Source organism: Schistocerca cancellata, unplaced genomic scaffold (assembly GCF_023864275.1).
Source record: "Schistocerca cancellata isolate TAMUIC-IGC-003103 unplaced genomic scaffold, iqSchCanc2.1 HiC_scaffold_1148, whole genome shotgun sequence".
Classification (NCBI taxonomy): Eukaryota; Metazoa; Arthropoda; class Insecta; order Orthoptera; family Acrididae; genus Schistocerca; species Schistocerca cancellata.
The window spans coordinates 1730109-1756774 of NW_026047147.1; the positions used below are offsets into that span (position 1 = coordinate 1730109).

The 26666-nt window shown below is 41.5% G+C and overlaps 1 protein-coding gene across 4 annotated transcripts in view; it reads left to right on the forward strand.

The window, feature by feature from the left end:
* Window positions 1-26666, forward strand: part of LOC126159885 (uncharacterized) — a 502155-nt gene that overhangs the window by 440373 nt on the left and 35116 nt on the right. The window lies entirely within an intron of this gene.

A 26666-nucleotide genomic window follows, 5' to 3' on the forward strand; every position in this document is an offset into this window, starting at 1 on the left:
CGCCGGAACACCTCTTTCCGAGGAAGTAATAGGAAGAGAAGAGCAAGAAAATGAAGGTGACAAGGGAGAAGCCATTCTGCAAGAAGAATTTTACAGAGCTCTAAAAGAACTACGAGACAACAAAGCAATGGGTATTGATGACATCCCTGCAGAACTAATAAAGAACGTTGGTGACAGCACGAAAATGATGCTGCTTAAACGTATTAGGTCCATCTATAACACAGGAGAGATACCGACAGACTTCCGGAAATGTATCATTGTTCCTATTGAAACGGAACTTGTTGTACCGTTCCAATGTTTTATTAAATTGCTAGCATGCAGAAATTATTAGCAAGAGTTTCTTCTCTTGCAGGTAATAGCTGGTGTCCAAAAGGAGAGAATGGACTAAACAGTGTTATTTATTGAATTTTTTTATGTTGTGTACCATGTTTCCCATTTTCTTTTCCTTAGTGCGGCCTGGACGGTATAAATGAGTGAATGTGTGAACTAGCAGAAAGCTTTAGGCACAGATTGTAACACTGCACGAATGGTCGTCCTGGCTTAGGGTAGTACCAACCCCCCAAGTGCGAACAAGTTTAGCAGAGACCAAGTTTGCAGGTCAGGGCAAAGATGACACGTAGGCGCGCGTATTGGCTCTGTCAGGTTGGCGCGCTACCCCCACCACGTTTGTAAGCGGAACTGTTAGGCGAATTCGGTTGGAAGAGCACTTGTTCCTGGGTCGTGGTGCGGGACAAACATGGAGACGCAGCTCCCGTTTTGGTAATGTTAACATAGGTATTAGATTGTCTCAAATCTGCTCTGTAATGAAGTCCAGATGTTGAAATCAGGTGCGAGATTACCACTGAACAGCATAAGGGAATGGATTTTCTTAATTTACTCGAATTTCAGTAGGCCTTGCGTCAGTGCCTTGTTCAGGCAACGCACCATGTTCCTTAAGCTCACGGTCACGTTACTGCTCTGTGCTTAACGGAAATTCACTCATTCAATGTATTTTAATCTGCTCTTCCATTTACAGTAATGTTTTTGGGATTTTTATTTATTTTCCATATGTTTTCTTTGTGAATTGGTTTCGCGCCACGTGGTCGGTTGGAGCAACCGCCGCATTGATAAATTGTAGTTTCGGTCTGAAAATATATTGTACACGATGAATAATCATACGATAGTGAGCGAGTGTAAAATAGGGAAGGAATAATCGTGTGTGTGTGTCCATATTTTTCCTGGTTTCTGTTGGCTACTGAAACTTGGCCATGTGGGTTGAACTGCGTTGCGGTGATGTTTCTTGTGCACCCCCCATAGCGATCTGATTTGTTGGCGATGTTGTGCGTTAAGTAAAATACTCGTGCCACTAGGAAAAGTATCGGATTTTAATGGCCACTGACTTGATAAAAATTTGCGAAATACTCTTCCACACTGACCTAGTTTTGCTTGTATTGTCTTTGCGGAACTTGTTCTGAGTAATCTATAGCAACTGAATGTAATACCCGAGGGTTTGGGTATAATTGTGCGGTTGTATAAAATTACATTGAAGCCAGGTCTGCGCTCATCTGTCCTATTTCATAATTACATGGCGAAACTGAAGCATGTTAACTAGAGACCGGTTTTGATGATGTACATATCAAGAGAAACACGACTAGTTGTTGAAATACCATCGGTATTGCATAAATATCAATTAATCTCTACCCTCGACTGATTATTTACTCCGTCCATCATAAAGAATAGGTGGCAGTCAGTACCACAGTCGAATTGTGGGTCATGAAAGCAAATAAAAACTATATACTGCCTAATAAGCGCTGTATAGGTGCCTTTTGTAGTGGTTAAAAAATGCGTTATCCGTTGCGTTCAAATTTCTACCGGTTCGTTAAAACCTTCCGCTAGAAATTATTAATACCCAGCAATAACTCGCAGGGGCCAGTAATTTCGTGGACCACAAGAAACCATTTACTACAGATGGTAGCTTGCAGGAGCGGTAGGACATGTCAAAGCGACGGTAATCTACCTACTTAGGTGGACTTATACAACCACCAGTACTGGAAGGTTATGTTGCACGTGGCGAACCCGCCTGGATATCGAGTCACAGGTCCTTTTGATCAGTAATTAGGTTGCATTAAATTAACAATATTGAATGAAATAATAATATTTTTTCTTGTATAGTGGAGCACAATTCTGCTTGTGCTGAACAGAGCGTTGCTTCTATCTATGTTGTGCTCTGCTGATTTTGTTGTGTCTTGGCCTATTGTTGAATTTACGGATGTTTTGGTACATGAGATCGGTTAATTAGATATTTCTGGGTTATTTTATTGTACGTTGTATAGTGTGTAGGGGACAGTGATTAAAACCGTAAACATAGGTAATGAGTCAGATTATTACTAGAGTGCGCGCGAAAAGCATAGCAGAGACGGATACGTTGCACGACGAAAACGGTGGTGTGTGCAGCACGCAGGGATTGCCGGCTGGTGCGGAGTACCAAACCGAGGCGAGCTGACCGCGGGCCACGGACAAACAGTGGAGCCCAGTGCGTTCGTAGCGGGACTCGGGCCCCAGGCAGGCAGTGCGGAGGCGGCCTCGGAAGCCGGCAGCACGAGTGAGGGTGCGACTCAGGAATGCGCATCCGAGCCAACTCTCACAGCACAGGCTAGCGCGGGAAATACGGGCCACGAGAACCCACTGCTAGCAAGTGTTTTGCAATTCATGAAGCAGCAAGCCGATGATCAGAAGAGGGTAAATAAGGCGTTAGAAGACTCAAATAAGGCACTACTAGACTCAAACAAGGCGTTATAATATAATTTGACCTTACAGATTAATTGCTCAAATAAGGCATTAAGCAAGGAACTAACAAGAAAATTAGATGAACAGATAGGCGCTATTAATAGCCGTTTCGACGAACAAGAACGCATGCTAGCGCACCAACAGGAACGCCTAGAAGCGTTAGAAACCCGAGTCGAAACAGCCACTGCTGGAAACCAGGCACTGGCTGACTCCATGTTAAAGGGGATACAGTCTGTGCAAACCGAAGTCAGCGAGGCCACAAGCAGACTCGAAAACCGGGTCACAGTGCTTGAAAGTGATCTGTCCCTGCGAAAAATAGTGCTTCCTTCCGAGTCGCAAGTTAGAGAAGTATAGAAGAGCGTCTGCACGGAACAGAGGGAAGTGGTTGCTCGTATGAGCGAACAGGTGGCCGCTCACGTGAGCAGCTAACGGCGTGAGCAGACGGGATTGATAAGGTCGTCAATCAGGTAGGCGTCCTGACGAGTGCGGTAGAGAATATCGCGCTGAATAATGGAACGGACTCGGATAGGACACGGCCAGCACCTGTCGCGGAATCCGCAGAAATTCAGTCACTTCTGCAGTTTAAAAGGGTGCAGGCGGTTATTAACAAATGCAATCGGGACATGATAGCTGACCTGCATAATAAGCTGCAGGAAAATCAAAGCGCCAACGGCAGTAATTCTGTTAGTAATGCGGCTAGGGGAGCAGTGAACGTAGACGTAGAGCAGAAGAGGAATACCGTGATTTTGAAGGGAGACTCGGTAATTTAAGGCGTAATCCGGAGCCGCCTACCCGCACGACTGATCATGGTATGAATTTTGATGCTGACGAGGAAGAATGCAGCTTTGTCTCAGTGCAATCTTATTTTCTTTTCCCCGACCCGACCCACGACGTAGCGCCCTCGATGTGGCTCAATCAGTTTGAACACTCGCTGCCTCGCTCCTGGGGAGATGTGCTAAGAATAAAATTCGCGTGCAGCCACCTGAGAGGTGAAGCGGCTACCGCGATTACAAATAATGCTTAAGGACTGTCGAACGTACGAGGACTTTAAGGCGGCTTTCCTCAGCGAGTTCTGGTCTCGGAGCATGCAACAGCGGGTGAAATTGGGCAACTTAACGCAAGAGAACTACGTAGACAGTACGTTCAGGCACCCGGTAGAGTACTACAAAGACATGGTCGAGAGCAATCACTTGCTTGACGCACCGTATGATCCTAAGGAACTCAATAGAATCTGTCTTACTAAACTCCCGAGCAAACTGCGTAAAGAAATTACAATTGCGGGAAGAGGCATGGACGAAGTAAGTGGCTCTCAGAACCTGCTGCAAGAGTTGGGTACTGAAAGAAATATAGGTGAGCAGCAAAACGCCGTTAGGTTTGAAGGAAACCGCGACGAGAATCTCGGGCGAAGGCACAACCAGAGTTGGAGACCTTAGTTTTCCGGTAATAATAATCTCGGTCGTGGACATGACAGGCGTGGGCGCGCCTCTTGGAGCCCGCGACAATGCAGCAGAGGCTGGGGACGCCCTAGGGAAGAGCGGTTCCACCGTAACGAGCAGAATTCGTGGCACGCAGCAGGCGGGAGGTCAGAGGAGCCACGTAACTCTCGCGGTGATACGGAACGCGAAAACAGGGGATCAATATCTGGCAGACTTCCAAGGAATCCTGAACGAAATCCATACGGGACGATGAAGCTCAGTCCAACATTGGTCCTGAAGAATCAGGCACCTCCCAACAGAATAAGGGAACTGGTAGATTGGCCACCAGAAAGGCGGCAACGACACAGGGTAGTGGTAGAGTTAGCAATTGCAAATATCAGGAAGGAGGCGTTAAGTAGAAAAAGGCAACAAAAGGGACGCATTAGATAATTAGTACTGGAAATTGGCGATAAGGTTCTCGTGAGGACTCATAGATTATCCAAAAGACACCGGCATATTAGCAGTAAGTTTTTCAACGTGTATTCAGGACCCTTTAGGGTGAGACGTGTCGCACATCAGAACGCCAGTGAAATCGAAACTGTCTGGTCTCGTAAGCCAAGAGGGTTGCACCACATATCCAACGTCAAAAAATGGATAGAGTAAGAACAGGGGACAGGAGGGTCATTGTTTACAGGCAACCATTTAGTTTAGTGTAATCATAGTACTCCACAACATCTTAAGCAATGGATTTGGTACTCTTCTTGCTGTTTTTGCCTGGTCATAAGCTAGAAGCTAAGTGGAAAAAACGAGAGTCGAAGGAAGATATTCGTACGCTATGGTGGTGATTTGCTCTGGAGAAGCGAGGATCACTCGTAAGGGAAACGAGAAGTACACTCCTGGAAATTGAAATAAGAACACCGTGAATTCATTGTCCCAGGAAGGGGAAACTTTATTGACACATTCCTGGGGTCAGATACATCACATGATCACACTGACAGAACCACAGGCACATAGACACAGGCAACAGAGCATGCACAATGTCGGCACTAGTACAGTGTATATCCACCTTTCGCAGCAATGCAGGCTGCTATTCTCCCATGGAGACGATCGTAGAGATGCTGGATGTAGTCCTGTGGAACCGCTTGCCATGCCATTTCCACCTGGCGCCTCAGTTGGACCAGCGTTCGTGCTGGACGTGCAGACCGCGTGAGACGACGCTTCATCCAGTCCCAAACATGCTCAATGGGGGACAGATCCGGAGATCTTGCTGGCCAGGGTAGTTGACTTACACCTTCTAGAGCACGTTGGGTGGCACGGGATACATGCGGATGTGCATTGTCCTGTTGGAACAGCAAGTTCCCTTGCCGGTCTAGGAACGGTAGAACGATGGCTTCGATGACGGTTTGGATGTACCGTGCACTATTCAGTGTCCCCTCGACGATCACCAGTGGTGTACGGCCAGTGTAGGAGATCGCTCCCCACACCATGATGCCGGGTGTTGGCCCTGTGTGCCTCGGTCGTATGCAGTCCTGATTGTGGCGCTCACCTGCACGGCGCCAAACACGCATACGACCATCATTGGCACCAAGGCAGAAGCGACTCTCATCGCTGAAGACGACACGTCTCCATTCGTCCCTCCATCCACGCCTGTCGCGACACCACTGGAGGCGGGCTGCACGATGTTGGGGCGTGAGCGGAAGACGGCCTAACGGTGTGCGGGACCGTAGCCCAGCTTCATGGAGACGGTTGCGAATGGTCCTCGCCGATACCCCAGGAGCAACAGTGTCCCTAATTTGCTGGGAAGTGGCGGTGCGGTCCCCTACGGCACTGCGTAGGATCCTACGGTCTTGGCGTGCATCCGTGCGTCGCTGCGGTCCGGTCCCAGGTCGACGGGCACGTGCACCTTCCGCCGACCACTGGCGACAACATCGATGTACTGTGGAGACCTCACGCCCCACGTGTTGAGCAATTTGGCGGTACGTCCACCCGGCCTCCCGCATGCCCACTATACGCCCTCGCTCAAAGTCCGTCAACTGCACATACGGTTCACGTCCACGCTGTCGCGGCATGCTACCAGTGTTAAAGACTGCGATGGAGCTCCGTATGCCACGGCAAACTGGCTGACACTGACGGCGGCGGTGCACAAATGCTGCGCAGCTAGCGCCATTCGACGGCCAACACCGCGGTTCCTGGTGTGTCCGCTGTGGCGTGCGTGTGATCATTGCTTGTACAGCCCTCTCGCAGTGTCCGGAGCAAGTATGGTGGGTCTGACACACCGGTGTCAATGTGTTCTTTTTTCCATTTCCAGGAGTGTAGTTACGTTGGGAAAGGTAGACCTTTGCAAAGTATATTGATGGGGAAACGCGCCATAGATGCGCTTATGTGGAAGTAATGGCTCGCGCCAAGGTAGCGATGGGACCAGTTGTCGGTTGCAAAAGGCACCGAATTTTTTTGTGTGGTTGTGGTATTTGTGTTTTAGTGTTGTGCAGAAACGCAGCGCTATAAAGTGTTACTGACTTACGCGGTGGTGACTTTGAGAGACCCCGAGAGCGAGCTGAACTTGGTAAGGAGTATGTGACACACCGTAGCAAGGATAATCAGACGGAGGCAAGTTAAGGTTCCTGGAGGTAAACCACCCAGAGGAATGAAGGCACGACTGAATGAAGAGGAAGCCCCAGAGAGGTAACAGGAGGGAGTACCGACTGCAGTCACGAATGACATCTTGACGTAAGATGATGACACTCTAGATACAAGATGTAAAGTGTGTCCTTAGATTTATAACTATTAGTATGTGGTATGCGGTTTCTGTGCTTGAATGTTTGTTCCCAGGGAATAAATAGAACTAAAAGGGACGAGATGCTGATTAGAATGGCCTCAGATGAAATTGCGAATAAAGAGGACTGATGTGATGACCCAAAGTTGTTGGTGTAATGTTCTGTGAGTCTTTTCCATGTAAAAAACAGCCGTAACTTGTTCTTGGCGGACTGAACTTGACAAAACGGAGAGGAAACATCTGAGTCGGGTAAAGCATGAAACTGTAATGAGAGGTAATAACTCCAGGTGGTATCGTTCCAATGAACCTTTATTCTATGTTTTTTCTTGTCATGTTTAACTAGCTACTCAGTGTTTCATGGTGTGCTAAACTGGTCATACTTAATGGATGAGCAGTTACGTCGCCAGTGTTGGCTTTGCCTGTGTGTTAAAGGAACAAAAAAAAAAAAAAAAACGTTGGGATAATGCTTCTAGCTGTCTGTCAGTACTGCTAACGATCTCTCATAATAGTAGATTAGAAAATTTGGATGGTGAAAGGAATATCTAAAACGTTGTGGTGACATATGAATGTCTGCAGTAATACTCGAGTAGTTTGGAAATGCGAGCATGCAAGAAGGAAGGAAGATAGAGAGGTAGATCGTGGTGGTGGTGTAGTGGTTTACATAACAATCCCCAAAACCCAAGATACCTGCCCTACTCCTCAATCGAGACAGAAGGGTTGCTCCTTTATGGGCACTCAAATATGATTGGTATCTAAGGAAGTAGCCATAAGAATATAACAGTTGTCAGAGAGAAGTAAATCACCTGTAGCCAAAAAATAGGCTAGCAATTTTTATAAAACGTCTTCCGCACAGTAACGCCTTTTGGAGACGCAGTTTTTTCCTGTGTTGTAATTATTATTCACGAATCGAGAAACCTGTATTTGAACTCAGTTACTGTAAATTTCTAAACAGATTAGCATAAGATTTCAGGGAGGCCTGTGTATAAACAAAATGTAATATGTAGAGGTTAAGAATTATTTTGTATTAGTAATTATTTGTCATCCATTGTAAAGCCCTGGTGAAACCTGTAAATAATTAAGATTTGTGTACTGTAGGTTAATTGAGAAATGTACTTGGTGTACTCAAGTGAGAAGATGATGACCACTAACAATTAACAGAATGACAATTGTTCTGTCTGAATGTTGCAATGCGATTGCGAGAAAAGGGCGGCTTACGGAGTCAAGGTGGCAAGGACACGGGAGAACCTGCCCCGGTGCTGCAGCCGAGCGCGGAAGGGCGCGCACGCACGGGCCAGGCGGTATGAATGGAGCCTTGCAACCCCCCCCCCCCCCCCCCCGCCCACCGGCCTACCCCACGCGGCAGAGCCGGGGCGTGGCTCGTCGTCCACGGCGGTCCTGTGCTGACGCACCACTCTCAGCTGCTGGCACGCGCCAGCGGCCTCGGGCGGCTACCTGCAGGGATTCACGGCCAGGCGGGGCGGCTAAGCCTTTAACTACTAAAGAGGCCGTGATGTTATCGCTCCGGCGCATCTTTTCAGGCGGCGACTCGCATGCCGTTACGACTGGATGCTAGAGGCGGCGGTCGTAATGACTTTAGCAGAAGCCATTAGCGTGACCGAACTTGTCAAGTGAAGTAGGTTGCTGTTTGGTTTGTTTCCAGAGCCAAGAGATGATGGGGTACAGACTGAAGGCTCCTAGTCTCATAAGTAACCCCTGTAGTGACTATGGACACGGAAATGAGGGAGAACTTTTGGACTTAGAAATAGGGCATATACTCGCCGATATTTAATTAGATCGTGATCAACTACACTAGCAGTTTTACTGATCCGTGATAGGTTTCGGACTCAAAGAGAACGTAACCTCGCCGATATTTAGATGGTATCACGATGAACTTCACTAGCACTTTTCGTGATCCGTGATAGGTTTTGACGTAAAGAGGACAAGGACCCACCGATATTTAACTAAGAAAAGTGTGTCGTGATGAACTTCGCTTGCATTTTCAGTGATCCATGACGTTGAGGTGTAGACACCGACGCGGTGCCTGCTCAGAGAGCTACGAACTGTTCACCACTGAAAGTTAAGACAGTAAACGCTAGTAAACCTGCCACGAAATAATTTAGCGGTTGAATGAGGACAGTAGGAAGACTTCAAGCCATAAAGGGACACAAACGTTCAGAAAGAGTGTATGACAGGTGATTTAAGTGGGCTTACGGGAACTGCTGTACCTTTAGTCCAGGCCATTCCACTAGTCATGGTGCTTGCAGGACAACAAAGGCAACCGCTTTAACAGTGTGTTCACTGCCAACGGACGACTAGCTTGCCATCAGAATTTCGCAGAAGACAATTGATCTGGGCGCAATAAAATTTAAGGAGACAGCGTGTGAGGAATGAGACTCGGCAGAGTGTAATAGGCTACCCCCCAAGTTACTTTGGAAGAAAGCCCTCCCCAACGATAACCCTAGATTGTGTGCGTGTGACTTAACAGTGCCGCGTGACTACTGAAGTGTAGGAAGTGCCAGTGATACCCGACCTAACCAGAGAGCTAGCCCCTTCTTTCAAGTGTTTCTGTATCATGCCACTCAAGAGAGAATCTTGTATCTTATTCATGTCAATATGTTGAGTAAGATGTATAAAATGTTTCTTGTCCTACGTTAGTCGTGTCATTAGTGTATCCTTCTTTGATGACTTCGTAGTGGATTCTCAGCAGAGAGGAAAAGGAGAGGACCATTGGCTTCAACATAAAGTATTATCTCTAAAGTTAGAAGTATAGTAAGGTGCATGTCGTTAGTCTGTCATCTACCAGCCTGAAACTGGGGATGTAAGATCGGGTAAATTTTCTGACCCAAAGCAAGATGTACGCCTAATGAGTTAATCAGAACCTAGGCCGACAATGTTTCTCTCAATCCTGTCTGGCCAGAATTAAGTGTGTGTCATGACAAGGCGGCCATAAGCCTCGGTGTAGCAGAGATAAGATACTTGATTTTAACTGGACCTAAGACATGTGTAAAGGGATATTGTTTTGTGAGCTATTTGTGCCAATATAATTGTTCATAACATTGCTTTCATAGCCCACGTAGCTTTATTGCAATCACTAAAGAGAATGCTTTATTAAGGGTTTAGTGAGAGGCTAGCAGACTCAATAACTAATGGAACTGAAATTAGAGTTTTTATTAGAGTTTCTGATAAGACGAATAATAGAAAATGTCTTGTAGCCCCTAAAGACGATATATTTTTATTAAGTGATTGTTTATTCATTTTTGATGTGTTGTTAAACAGTAACTGCCACCCTTGCTACAAATGTTTCATCTCATAGTGTCTTGACATAACTAAGAGTGTTTCCTTTATGTGTATTTATTAGTATCTGTAATTACGTGAATATTTACTCATTTTAATATTTAGGACAGAACTTCTGTGATGCCTGTTGAGAATCATTAACTGCCCCCCTTGTCATGAGTGTTCCAGTTCACAGGGAGTTAAAACAATTAAGTTTGTTTCCATCTGTATTGTACAATTGTGATTAATTACTTAAGGTGATATCATTACTAAAACTTTGAAGGATGCTCTGAATATTTGTTGCAATAATTCATTGTGTTTGCATAATACGTACCCATCTGTATTTTATAATTGAGATTAATTACCTGAGATGATGTCACTTATAGAACATTCGCAATGCTGAGAATATTTGTTGCAATTGTCTCTGTGTCAATGATATTATTTTGTGTGGTCTTGTCAGACTCACTGTCAAATGTTGTACTTTGAACAGTGCCTAGCATAGCATGTTAAAAATATATATATGAAACGGATTGGTGCAGCGTGGAGATTAGGGTCTCCTCCCCGTGGCATCAATTGAAAAATGTTCTGGACTGTCGTTCCATCGGAAAGACAGCCCCAAGTCCATTTTCTTCGATGATACCCGAGTGATGAAACGGAACTTGTTGAACGGTTCCAATGTTTTAATAAATTGCTAGCACGCAGAAATTATTAGCAACAGTTTCTTCTCTTGCAGGTAATACCTCAGCTGGTGTCCGAAAGGAGAGAATGGACTAAACAGGGTTATTTATTGAATTTTTTTCTGTTATGTACCACGTTTCCCATTTTCCTTTCCTTTGTGCGGCCTGGACGGTATAAATGAGTGAGTGTGTGAACTAGCAGAAAGCTTTAGGCACATATTGTAACACTGCATGAATGCTCGTTCTGGCTTAGGGTAGTACCAATCCCCCAAGCGTGAACAAGTGTAGCAGAGACTAAGTTTGCAGGTCAGGGCAAAGATGACACGTAGGTGCTCGTATTGGCTCTGTCAGGTTGGCGCGCCACCCCCACCACGTTTGTAAGCGGAACGGTTAGGCGAATTCGGTTGGAAGAGCACTTGTTCCTGGGTCGTGGTGCCGGACAGACATGGAGACGCAGCTCTCGTCTTGGTAATGTTAACATAGGTATTAGATTGTCCTAAATCTGCTCTGTAATGAAGTCCAGATGTTGAAATCAGGTGCGAGATTACCACCGAACCCCATAAGAGAATGGATTTTCTTAATTTACTCGAATTTCAGTAGGCCTTGCGTCAGTGCCTTGTTCAGGCAACGCACCATGTGCCTTAAGCTCACGGTCACGTTACTGCTCTGTGCTTAACGGAAATTCACTCATTCAATGTATTTTAATCTACTCTTCCATTTACAGTAATATTTTGGGGGTTTTTATTTATTTTCCATATGTTTTCTTTGTGAACTTGCTTTCGCGCCACGTGGTCGGTTGGAGCAACCGCCGCATTGATAAATTGTAGTTTCGGTCTGCAAATATATTGTACACGATGAATAATCATACGATAGTGAGCGAGTGTAAAATAGGAAGGAATAATTGTGTGGGTCAATATTTTTCTGGGTTTCTGTTGGCTACTGAAACTTGGCCATGTGGGTTGAACAGCATTGAAGTGATGTTTCTTCTGCAACCCCATAACGAGTTGATTTGTTGGCGATGTTGTGCGTTAGGTAAAATACTTGTGCCACTAGGAAAAGTATCGGATTTTAATGTCCACTGATTTGATTAAGATTTGCGAAATACTCTTCCACCCTGACCTAGTTTTGCTTGTATTGTCTTTGCGGAACTTTTTCTGAGTAATCTATAGTAACTGAACGTAATAACCGAGGGTTTAGGTATAATTGTGCAGTTGTATAAAATTACATTGAAGCCAGGTCTGCGCTCATCTGTCCCATTTCATAATTACGTGGCGAAACTGAAGCATGTTAACTAGAGACCGGTTTCGATGATGTACATATCAAGAGAAACACGACTAGTTGTTGAAATACCATCGGTATTACATAAATATCAATTAATCTCTACCCTCAACTGATTATTTACTCCGTCCATCATAAAGAATAGGTGGCAGTCAGTACCACAGTCGAATTGTGGGTCATGAAAGCAAATAAAAGCTATATACTGCCTATTAAGCCCTGTATAGGTGCCTTCTGTAGTGGTTGAAAAAATGCGTTATCCATTGCGTTCAAATTTCTACCGGTTCGTTAAAACCTTCCGCTAGAAATTATTAATACCCAGCAATAACTCGGAGGGGCCAGTAATTTCGTGGATCACACGAATTTAAGAAACCATTTACTGCAGACGGTAGCTTGCTGGAGCGGTAGGACATGTCAAAAGCGACGGTAATCTACCTACTTAGGTGGACTTATACAACCACCAGTATTGGAAGGTTACGTTGCAATTTGTACTTACTTGTGTATTACTCGTACGTAAACTCATACTGGCCATTACTATGTACTTGGTTTTCATTTTAGGAATCCACTATCACCAATAAAGCGATGCATAAAAATGGATAAAAATACACACGAATGAAGAAACATGAAAAGATGTACATAGAAACACATATGTGCTCATTAGAGAACCGTCTTCCCACTGGAAACTCATTTTATTGAATAACTTGCAAAAAAGAAAAATAGATACCTTTGGTTTCTAGTATGAATAATTTATAGTACCTAAAACTGCTTTCGTAACATGAAATTTCATGTTCTACAACTTTGATTACGTTTTCCATTTGGAGTAGGCATTTTTGAGTTACAGGAGTTGAAGACGATTTTTTAGACAAGTTGCTAGAAATGCAGCCAGATGGCTACACCGATATTGGCATTTACGTAATAATTCGATGCAAAATTTAATGCTCCTTCATTTTGCTAGTAGTGAAATTCTGAGTAGGACGCATTGTGACCGAGTAATAGGTGAAAACCCGAGAAAAGTACCCAAATTTTGTGGTTTTCTGTCCATAAAAATTGTTCTGAGGGTTTTGGAAGTCGAAAACTTGGATTCTACATGCTCTCAACTATAGGCAAAAGATGAAAAAAATTAAATATTCTATCTCAGCTTTTGCAAGCAAGCAAACAAACCACGTTACGGACTAATACAGTTGAAATTGCAGCAGAATAATGAGAAATTGGTTTATTAAACTGACAACTAAGGGCAAGTCAGGTCAATAGTTTGTGAAACAGGCGTGTCTCAGTATAGAAATAAACTTGTAAATTTTTTACATGTACTGTTACAAAACCTACAGCAGTTCTCATTTCACAAGACATCTATGGTTCTCAATAATTACATTATTTAATTGAAAAAGTCTGGAGTCGCTTGAATATCGAGGCAGACATTGAATTTTACATATTAATCATATGCCAAAACACTCTCGTGCTATCATTTGCCAAAATCTTGTTTCGATATCTCAGACCATTAATGACGTACGAGGAAATTTTGACTATGTCGTTCTAGTTTTTCACTGACACACGAGTTCGTGATGGAGCGCTTTACATACATTCTATTATCTCGAGATTGGAAACAGACAGCGATATACTTCCAAGTTTAAAGAATGACTCAATATATTATCTACATTTAATACACAGCAACATGTCATCTGACACGAACCAAACACAGATTCATAGCGGTACCTATTTTTCACTGCAAACTAAGAATTTCTTGAATAGTTTACCTACTAGCGAAATATCACAATAAATATAACCATTAACGAAATGCTAGATGGTTCATCATGAAGCTGGCGAATTAAGCTATGAGATGCGCGAGAATGAGCGTTTACTACCGAATAGTTTCTTTAAAATCGTTTCAGAAAGATCGCAGATTGGCCGGCTTGAGCGGCAGTTAAGCGAGCCTGACTGGTTCTGCGCTGAGTAGGTCTGTACTGGCTTTACACTGTGGTCACCTGCAAACCCGCCCAGCACACACTGGCAAACTGCACTTCCCTCCACTCGCTCTGTAGTGAAGTGTCGAGAGTCGCCACTTATTTTAAACGCACTTAAACTTCAGGTTTTCATAGTGTAAATTTACCACAGTTTTCTGTGATTACATTTCCATAAACGTAATAATTAAACAAAAGCGATATTTTGCCAACAAACTTTCTTTTAGACAAATTGTTACAGGAAATCAGTCTTAGTACTGATTGTTTCGTATCCTACAGATAGAAAGAAATAAACAAGCATTTAGCGGTATAAATCATGTGTTTGGTGAAGAATCGTGTCTGTATGGTCATCACAACCCACTGTATCATATTAAAGTCGTCGGCAAACGTTTAGTTCTGAGTAATTAAGTGTAGAACATTATATCTGTACTTTAGATTTCTATATGTATTGCCATAATTGCTGAAAGGTCACGTTTGATTTGATTTCATTTTTTGGTATATTTCATCATGCCAGGAACGAGAAACTGCCAAGAGTAGGTGAGAGTGCTCGATTACAAAATGAGCAAAAAATGATTTACTGGTTTAAGTCTTACTTCTGTCTAGATGAAAGTGTCTCTAACATTACTGTATCTGTTGAGTGAATTACTTCCTTCATCACAACCGCCTGTCGAAATAAGCCACCCCATTCTCACGAAGTTCCAGAATTCCTGCAGATGTGCGTCAGTTCCTTCATCAATAGGGAATACATGCCATCACCTTCCTCCCTTTTTCCCAGCCTGGTTTGAACCCAACAATATCTGGCTTGTGCTCTTCATTATACTCCCCTAATCCCAAGAGTGACAAACACTGCCTGTCCAGTAGCTTGAAAAACAACTGCATCCTCCATGTGCATAATGCTGTAACAGTGCAGTTCAGACAAACGTATTCTTATGATGCCATATGTCATAACTTAAAACAAACAGTTAAGCCCATAATTCAGAACAGAAATAATATAGTTCCATGATAGTTACATAAGTGAACAACAATGACTTAATAAATAATAATAACAAGAAATGCAAACAATTACTTAATAAATAGAAACTTCGAGTTCTCAGACATTTTTAATTTGAATGAACACCTTTACAAGAAATCAGACAGCCCGCCTCAAGATTTGCACATAATTACCATCTAGTGTGAGTGCCTGGACTTACACTAGGACTAATCTGTCTGCATCATGTAATTAAGTGACGTTAACCAATGTGCAGTTCCAAACATGTACGCTTGGGGCTCTGCTGCATAGGCTTAGTACTACATATTAGGTACATCATGTAATACAGGCTTAAAACCATACCACCTACAAGCGACGACTTCAAGCGACTACAAGTGGAAGACAGTTTTTGACAGTGTTGGTTTTCAGTGATGAAGCCACATTTTGTGTGTCTCGAAAGGTGAATCATCCAAACGACATTATAGAAGAATTTCGTGGTTCACCTAACATTAACGTCTTTTGAGCCATGTCCTCTTCAAAAGTTTACAGACTACTTTTCTTCCTGGAGAAAACTGTGACTGGTTTCGTGTTTCGCTTCAGGAAGCGATTAATAGCATTCAAAATACAATTACTTCATTAAACCTTTTGTTAATAATAGTTACAAGTAATGTACGTATTTACATTGAAAAGTCACATGGAACTTGCTGTCGCATCACATTGGTTGCAAGTCACTCCTGCACCCCACAGCAGTTAAATAAGAGCAAATATTAAAGTTACTCTATAACGAATTTGGAATTATGCTTTGTGCAGGTGCACTTAAAGACACTCTAATACAATTCATTTGCATTCTCAAAAACTACACTTATTCTCTCTAATATCGTTCATTTCCTTTATTAAAAAGTATACTTGATCTGAAGTTATAACCGAGTGAGGTGGCGCAGTGGTTAGCACACTGGACTCGCATTCGGGAGGACGACGGTTCAATCCCGTCTCCAGCCATCCTGATTTAGGTTTTCTGTGATTTCCCTAAATCGTTTCAGGCAAATGCCGGGATGGTTCCTTTGAAAGGGCACGGCCGACCTCCTTCATAATCCTTCCCTAACCCGAGCTTGCGCTCCGTCTCTAATGACCTCGTTGTCGACGAGACATTAAACACTAACCACCACCACCACCATCTTAAGTTATACTGTCACCAGAAACTTCCTTACTTCCTTCCTCAAATCCACTAGGTCAGTGTCTAACGCTTTGTACTCCGTAATGGAGACATAGGGCAACTGTGTACACTCATATTTAAATCGCCATCACTTGGTGGCGAGTGTGCCACAGAGAATTTCACTCTTTTTGGAAACAATAAGGTCACTACAAAATTGTTGAGGCTTTCGTGGCCACTTGTTGACAAACTGCCTATTGGCTTCCGTCTCGGGTTCTTCGGCCGAACGTCGGCCGAAGAACCCGAGACGGAAGCCAATAGGCAGTTTGTCAATAAGGTCACTGACCAACAATTAGGATATACATTAAAACAAGAAGTGCACTTTTTTGCAAACATATTTACATAAGCATTACAATCCAAAACTATTCATTGTGTGATATTTTTTGAATCTCTTCAGGGTGGTGTGTTTCCACTATCATTTTACTCGAATTGTTCACAGATGAATCATTGTCACTATATAGACCATTGTCATGGAAATCGTTGTTGTTCTAGTTTTCACTTTAAGATATCTGTAAAAGCTCTGCAATCTCTACCTCAGAAAGGAATGTATGTGAAGAACTAGCCATTTCACACCTATTTGAACATGGTAATTACAACTTTTCTCTCAACATTATGGCTCTAGTTCGACACTGAGTTGACACAGACTTCCCTCAATTGGAAGCAATCAGGTTCGAGAATGGCGCATACAAGAGCTATGAAAAGCAATATTTGGAATATCGAGCGTCACTGGCCATTGGAGTGGGAAGGATTGAGATGATTGAAGCTGCCAAACCTAAAATCCGAATATACTGCCAGTTCTGTATTTAGTTTCACCATTTGTAGAAATGAGTGCGCTAATGTGCAACTACAAATCACATTCCATTAATTATACAATAATACTTTCTTACTCAGACAGAAATCTTAAGTGTGCATCATATAATGGAACATCATAAACAGTATAAATTAACATTGACATGCCCACAACTGCAGTGGCCAAACGTTTCATTGCTAGCAACCCCAAATGTAGAAAGTTATATTGCTGTTAAAATACACACCATATAGTCACAGTCAGGGCACATGCTGTTTGGAATAAAAGCACCCATGATGTTGTCAAAGTTACTTGGTACTCACCATTAATGAAATCATGCTCCACGTCTCTTTTTCTTTTTTTGCTTAAGTACGGTAACATTATTATTGTTATCAAACTTTCACAACTATCTCTCTGCATTTCAAAGAATATGTAGGATATTTTTCTAAATGCACATAAAATTAACTAGTACTTTCTTTAAGTAGGCTATAATATAACTTATTTGCCACTATACAGTTGCAACACAATGTTTAGAAGTCAGTCTTTATAAGAGCCAGTTGGACTGGCAGACACACCACTTCCTGTGGCTGTAGCACAACAAACAGTACTAAAACCGACACTTTTTGTAGAGATCTTTGGTATGGTGTAAAACTGAATCTGCATATTATCCTAATTTACTGGTATAAATATCAAAGCTACCAATACTGCATACTAGCTTCAGAATCACTGAAATCATAATGGCAATTGCTCGATTTACTTCTGACACTAATTAGTGTGGGTGAAGGAAAGTAGTGCCAAATTGTTAAAACGACTTTGTCTTTTATGACATAGTTAAAAGTGGCTTCACTTGAGTGATGCCACAGTAATCGGGGTGCTACAATTTCTGCATAGTTACACAGTTTCCTATATAGCATCAGTGTCAACTGAAATTATTTAGGCAGGTATTATGTAGTAGTACAGAGCGTGGCATTCGAATAATTAATTACACATGAAAGAAAATGCAAAGGATACCAAAACGGATTTCAGGCAGGAATAAAATGGAAGTCACACATTCACCTTTAAAAGAATTACCATTGAAACCCGAAAATTGTTTTATAAATCATTTCTGAATTACAAAAACAAATTTAGAGTACTTCTTGAATCATGTATCAAGCTCCATTTAAAGATGAGGAACACAAATTTTGGATGCAAACCCAGTTTGCCTGAAACTGCAGGTGGTAGATACTGGCATGTCAGCGCTATAGTGCCTCTACAGCATCCTCAAAAATACATTTTGGGGTACTTACATGAGATGCTGGATGATGTTTACAGACGTAGCAATCATAATAAAATTTCTATCTGTGAACCAATTTCGAATAACAAGAACAAATGTTACATAGCTGTAGAGCTACATATTGGACACTATTTAAAAATCAGATACTCATATTAAAGATGCATTATAAGTTCGAGTAAAACTGCAAATAACACTTCGATATTTCACATGTGGCATTTACCTGTCATCTCCCCAATATTTATATCATGTCCCCAAATACAAATTTTTGGATTCTGGCATGTTCTGTTGGATGCTGATTACTATGACCAGAAGACACATTTGAAAGCTAATATTTTTTCATCCTTGCACCCAATGTCAGTTAAAAATGACAAAACGTTAATGTTACTCTATAATAAATTTTGGAGCTATGCTTTGTTTAAGTGCACTATAATATAATCGAACATTGAATATCCATGTTGCTGTATTAAAAGCTAGAGTCAAGTTGAAAGTATATTGCTATCAGTAACCTTTGTTACTTCCTTTCTGAAATTCACTGGATAGATGCTCAAATGTATGTCGCCAGTACTATGATCTGAATACATTTTCCAATATTGCATTGATTTTCAACATTTGTAGAATTCAATGAACTGCAGTGAAACTACAAATCGCCTTCCACTAATTACTCAATTACACATGCTTACACACAACCAGAACCTACCCGTGTACCAGATAGCACGGGTACGATACATTTCCACCACATATATTAACCATTTGTGCTCATATCTGCTATCTCAAAAACTTTGCCTATGAACAGCTTCGAAAGTAGGAAATTGATATATGCTTCTATTGAAATATTTTAACTAAAAACACACAGATCATGTTGTAAGAATTGCTGCGTACTCATCTTGTACCCAACCTACAGAATGATACCACATTTCATATCTTCTTGTTGTCACACCGGCTAAGCAGAGTAACAACAGTATTTCTACCCAACTTTCGCAAATTATCGCACCATATTTTAAAGAAAATGCAGATTGTTTTTCTAACACAAAGAACAAACAAACACCATCCAAACAGGCCTTGAAGGTTCAATAGTACTGACTGGCTGCCGTGTCATCCTCTGTCCTTAGGCATCGTCAGATACGGAAATGGAGAGGCATGTGGTGAATACATCATTCTCCCAGCCATTGTCAATTTCTGTGAGCAGCTTTTGTAAACACACAGAAAATAAAATAACGGGTTTCTGAAGTATAATTTTTTTCATGTAGTGCCAAACATTTTCAGAAAATCTGTACACACGCCAGTCTTCTAAGATTTTAACAATTTGTTATGTTCATTGATTTAGACATAGTGATTAATTCTTATTTTAGCTTTTGGCACAATTAAATGACAACTGTAGACAGTTCCTGTTTACCTACATCTACATCTATGCTCTGTAAGGCAGCCTGAAGTCAATGACACAGGGTATGTCCAAATACCAGTTATTAGTGTTTCTTCCCATTTCATTCCCATGGAACATGGGAAGCATGACTGTTTGAACGCCTCTGCATGTGCTGTAATTATTGTAATCTTGCCCTCAGTGTACCTATGTGAGCTATGCATAAGGGGTTGTAATATATTCACAGAGTCATCATTCAAAGTCGGTTCATGACACTTTGTTAGTAGCCTTTCTCAGGATAGTTTATGTCTATCTTCAAATTGTGCAGTTCACCTTCTTCAGTATTTCTGTGAAACTCTCACAAAGATCAGACAAACCTGTGACCATTTGTGCTGCTGTTTTCTGTGTACTTTCAGTATCCCCTGTTAGTCCTATCTGGTATGTGTCCCACACACTTGTCAATATGCTAGAACCAATCACATGACTGATTTGTAAGCAATTTCCTTTGTAGACTGATTGGACTTCCCCAGTATTCTACCAATAAACTGTAGTCTACCCTCTGGTTTCCCAACGACTAAGCCATCTCATATCGCTACAAAGTGTTACACCCAGGTATTTTTATGGTTTGCCTATTCTAACTGTGACTCATTGGTATTATAGTCATAGGATATTACGCTTTTCCATGTTGAAGTGCACAGTTTTATGTTTCTGATCATTTAAAGCAAGTCGTCAGTTATTACATGCCTTTGAAATCTTATGACGATCTGACTGAAAATTTACACAGCTTCTTTCAGGCAGTACTTCATTATGGATAACTGCACCATCTGCAAAAAGTCTGAAGTTACTGTTAATATTGTCTGCAAGGTCATTAATATACGCTATGAACAGCAAGATCCTAACACACTTCCCTGGGGCACATGTGTATTACTACATGTAACGACGACTCTCAATCCAAATAACGTGCTGCACGCTCCCTACCAAAAATTCCTCAATCCAGTTGCAAAATTCAATTAATACCCCATACAAACGTACTTTTGATAACAAGCACAGGTGTGGTATTGAGTCAGATGCTTTTCGAAAATCAATAAATACTGCATCTACCTGACTGCCTTGATCCAAAGATTTTAGTATGTCATGTGAGAAAAGAATGAGTTGGGTTTCACATGACTGGTATTTTCGGAATCGTTGCTGGCTGGCATGGAGGAGGTAATTCTGTTCGAGATACCTCATCCTGTTTGGGCTCAGAATATGTTCTAAGATTCTACAGTCTCAAGGATACTGGAGACTGTAATTTTGTGGTTCACTTCTACCACCGTCTTATAGATGGATGTATCCTATACTTTCTTCCAACTACTAAGCACCATGTTTTGTTTGAGGCATCTGCAACAGATTTTAGTTAGAAGTGGGGCTAACTCAGCTGTAAACTCGGTATAGAATCAGGCAGGGATTCCGTTGGGCCCTTGGGCTTTATTCAAGTATAACTATTTCAGTTGTTTATCAGCACCACTGACACTAGTACTTATTTCCCTCGTCTTTCCAGTGCTATGAGGAGTAAATTGGAGGATTTCTCCTGGGTTTTTCTTTGCAATGGAAAATCTGAAAACAAAGTTAAGCATTTCAGAATTTGCTTTGCTACTCTCTGTTTCAGTTCCTGTTTCATTCGCTAGGGACTGGACACTAACTTTTGTGCCACTAACAGCTTTTATGTACCACCAGAATTGCTTTGGGTTTTGTGAAATATTGTTTGACAACAATGCCCGGCAATTCCCGTCCATCAGTACGTGAGGTCTGCCTGGTCTGGGTTCAGCTATGTTTATTCCTTCACAGCTCCACTTCAGAGTCACAGCATCGATATTCGACGTGAGCAGCTGACAGAACACTGCTACGGCAGCCATTGAAAGCCTCACAAATTGATCTCTTGACAGACAAATGCGTTTTATTCAGCAATTCTCTAGCTGCAGCTCTATGCTTTGTTTTACATCTATTACATGGCAGTCTCTGTTTGTTTAGCAGTTTCTTTACAGTAACTGTATACTGTAGACAGTGCCTACTATTATGAACTCTTCTATTGGGTACATATCTATCCGGTGCATGCTCAGCTATTCTTTTAAACTTGGGCCAGCGTTCCTCTACATGCTCCTGCCCTGTGCTTAAACTTTCAGTTCCTCAATGAGATATACACGTGTATATATATATATATGTATATATGCTTGTTTTAGTTATTCTTTGTACTCTGTTAAGCTGAATATTGCATATCACAGACACAATACTAGAAGGAAACATGATATCCACTATGAACAGCTAAATCTAAGTATGGTGCAGAAAGGAGTCCATTTCAGTTGCTGTAAGATTTCTAATGCCCTCCCTTCAAGAATTAAGTGTTTGGTAGATGATGATCTCTTGTTCAAAAAACCTTAAGGCAGTTCCTATTGCAAGGATCATTTTATACAATAGAAGAGTCATTGAACTACAGTGTTTAACATTTCTTGTATTGTAAATTGCAAATGTATGCCCAAATTTGTATTTGTAATACCAAATATTTTTATTGCAAACATATATTTTGTAATATCTATTTCTCTGTAACACTTATTATTTTGTAATCTTTATCTGTCTCTAAAATGTATTTTTTGTAGTGGGACTTAAGTTACTGTTTACTGTTTTTGTATTGTAATCTCTGTCTATCTCTAAAATGTATTTTTTGTAGTGGGACCTAAGTTACTGTTTTCTGTTTTTGTTTTGTTTTGTGTATTACCATAAATTCTGGCCAAAAGCTTATAAAATTGGCAGATTCCATGTCTTGTGATAGTGTCACAACATGGATCACTGGAACAACATATAAATTAAAAAATAATAATAAATAAAAAAGTTATTGCTGTCACAACCATACCATGTTCACTGATGTGGACATCCTCAAAGAGGTCAGGTCTGTTTGTTGTTGCAATTAGAAACAATATATTTTCATCATGAAAGAGGTTCCTAACTGTCTGTTCTAGGTAGTTTTCAGAGAAGCCATTTAGTAATGTCTCACAGGGTGTCTTACCACACCCATCACTAACAAAACTGTAGTTTTTCCATTTGATTGTTGAATTACTAAAGTTCCCCCAATGAGTACAGTATGATTTGGAAACTTTCGTTCAAGCAAAACATTCTCACATGCAGCTTCAATTGCCATCATGGTGGCTTTGAGTTTTTTGTCTATTGCAACGAATTTCCCATTAGCCTATTCTTTCGATATACTCTTAAATTTTCCCCAGAAATCTCACTGCCATTATCTTCAGGCTCAGCCATCTATAATTTAAGCAACTTTTATGTCTAAAGTTCTGTATTTTTGGTGATGGTTCTTATACTTCCAGAAAAAGAACGTTCCCTACAGCTAAGGATCTGTAATAATGTTGCTAACAACAGGTCTTTAAACGTTTTTGGTACTCCAGAATGCGCATCACACACAAGGGATGGTGCTTTGAAATTCAGTCAAAAGGACGCAGCCAAATGACGCAATTCACAGGTGGGATTGGTAAGTGGAGTCACAAAGTAGAATGGAGTTGAACTTTATGTCACAAGATAAATGTTGCTTAATTTTTGCCATGTAACTGAAAACTGTGTCTTTACTCATTTAACTGTGGTGTCAGTCCAGTATTCCATCATCTGGGGTGTCATATTAGTGGCACATGTGCACTGGGCTTAAATCATGAACGAAGATTTACTACAAACTATTTCACATACAGCACTAATAACTTAAGAAAATTCTCAGACATGCACTTTTGTTCATGTTGATATGCTCTGAAGATAGGGATGAGGGATTCTTTGAATGCTAAAATTATATAAAGCATTGCTTTACTTAAATTTGTTTAAAATCTGGTAGATGGTTCCTTAAGACAGTATTAAGCTGACATATCATACATTCCACATTATACTTCAAGCCTTGAGAGTCTCTGTTTTCGTTAGTAGTATTATTTTTAAAATTTAGTAAGTACAGCATATATTTTTCACAATATTGTTTTGGTTGAAGCTTTGTTATATAGCCGATTGGGTGAATAATGTTTTTTTTTTTTTAAATTTGTGTGACCATAGTATCCATAAATACTGTGGAATTATTTGTAGATTTCGAAACCATACTTGCAACTATGAAAAAATTAATAAAAAACACATAGTTTCCCATACGACTTTCATGAAACAGCGAGGTGGCGCAGTTATAGCACAATGAACTCGCATTCCGGAGGAACACGGTTCAAACCCGAGTCCAGGTTTCCTGATTGGGTTTTCAGTGACTTCCCTAAATCGCTTCACGCAGATGCCAGGACAGTTCTTTTGAAAAGGCGCGGCCGACTTTTTTCAGCAACGGGACCGATGACCTCACTGTTTGGTGCCCTCCCCCAAATTAACCAACAAACGACTGTAATTTTTTTCCTAGCCGATATGCAGCTCTGATTCCAACAATGTTAAGGCCCGTCCACACACAACGATCTATCTGCGCAAATGTCTGCGCACATCATATCTGCGCAGACAGATCGTTGCGTGTGGACAGAAGATTTGCACCAACCTGAGGTGTGTGCAAACCTGGAAGTTGGAGTTGGAGGTTTGAGCGAAACCTCTCAAATCTGTGGGTTCAAACCACATCTGCGCAGACAAGTTGGAGCGTGTGGACAGGAGATCGCCGCAAATCTGGCACGAAACAGCTGTTTGCTCAGTCTAGTGTTTGTATTTGTGCGCATAGGGCATTAAAATGGCTGACACTCGTCAGTGTTCTCGAGAGTTTGTAAGTGAATTCATTGAAATATGTAGAAATCACCCATGTTTGTGGAAGATTAAAAGTAAAGGATATAGTGACCGAGACAAAAAGACAGCAGCATACAATGCTCTAATTGAAAAATTGCGGACAGTTGACGCCTCGGCAAACAGAGAAACGGTAAAAAAAAAATATTCGTTGCGAACTGGCGAAATTATTTGCGGATGGATGTCGAAACTTATAATTATCTCTTAAAGCTTGTAACCCCTCATATTATGAGAAAAAATACTTGTATGAGAAGGGCAATTTCTCCTCATGCACGGCTGGCGGTAACATTAAGATTCCTAGCAACAGGAAGGAGCTACAAGGATTTGGAATTTTCAGCTGCAATATCGAAACAAGCGTTGAGTAAAATAATACCCAACACATGTGAAGCTATTTACGCTGTCCTGAAGGATGAGCTCATGAAGGCAAGCTAAGTAAATTAAGTCTGTCAGCGAACTGTTTACCGAAAAGAGTTATCCAAAGTTCAGAAATCTAGAAGATCTGGTGTAAGAGTAGATCAAATATACCAGCCAACGTTATGGTATTTTGATCTGCTTGGCTTTCTTAGTGATCAAGAAACGCCAAGACCAAGCAGGAGTACAATTGAAGATGAAATTGGAGTGTCAATGTGCCAGGAAATGGAACACGAGGTAATGTAAAACAAAACAGGTTCGCCCTGCAACTCTCGCAGTAAATGTACGTGAGAAAACTGCTTTCGCTTTAGCAACCACTGTCTACACCATTTTGACCGCCTTCTCTGTTTCCTGCGGTTGGTCTGAATGTTTTTTGCAACACAAGTTGCGAACACAGACCACAACAGAACTTCCTCCATTTCTATATTTCAAAATAACTGAATTAAATTTTTGACGTTTACGGGGAGCGTAGTCGCTTGCCACGGATTTTTCTTTTCTACACCGACAGATGGCGGGCGAGTAGTAGACTGGGGTTTGTGTCGTGTGAACACACCACATTTGCAGCGATCTTTTGCATGTACAGACATCTGCGCCAATGTCTGCGCAGACAGATCGTTGCGTGTGGACAGGGCTTTAGAACAACCTCCGTGGTAGGTTCTTTCTTCCGCATTGATTGACTTTGACCACAGCAGCAGATGACTGTAGAGTTTACTAGTTTAGTAGTTCGTGTCATGCGTTCGTACGTTATTGTGTTGCGTTTTCTGTGTAATATGTAAGTGATTTGATGGTGGAGACAGGAAATCACGGAAAGACACATATTGAGTGTGGTACTAAGTCAATACTTAATTTTTATTATCATTACAGCTAATTGCCTCGAATGACATAGTTTGCCAATGCCTTGTAATGATGCCACATTAACTGTTCGTACAATTATTGTATTAGTTTAATTTCATTTATAGGGCACATTTGAACGATAAGTTTGTACCACATTTAATTCTTGTATCATCTTTGGCGCTTGTGGTTATGGTTTGAGATAGCTTTAGAATTTCGTAAGTAATTATTTCTTCAGGTTATTTGTATCAGAACCAAACACTTATTTTTAGTGAGCTTGTGTTTCCGCATTGCGAGCAGGAGGTGACTAGTGTTTAGACAAACATATTAGCGCACATTACGTACCTGTGCTGTTCGACAATTACGAAAAATACTAGATCGACGCGTGGGTATGTAATCTGCTTGGTGTTTTAGTTCTGTCCGATAAAATTGCTAAATGTTTCCCGTGATTTAGCAAAAGAACCGCCAGAAATTTTGATGTGTTGTCTGTAATTACCGGAAAAGTGTCTATATGCTGAGGTGGTTAGAGAAAGTGAAGGTTAATGTGGAATACTTTGTCATGGACGAAAAAAGGCCCTCATGAAGTTCACACACACGCTGCATTCATATTGTTATATTTACTTGTGTTGTGCATGCGAAGTTCGGTAACAATATTCGTGGAGAAAGGAATAGGGACAGTAAGAGTTTATTGTAATCTGATCTGTAGTTCGCCCGGGTTGTAGCGCAGACACAACAGCCGATACATCAGATTCGTTAGCACACGTTAATACAGAGTATCAGAGATTGGTTATGTTGGTATGAAAGAGAATGCTGTTGAGGGAATTCATTGTGTTGCGTTTTCCATGGATTTTCAATGTGCCTATGTGCTCCGTAGTTTAGTAAATAGTGTTCAACTGCTGTTTGTAGTAATGTGCACGTTTCAA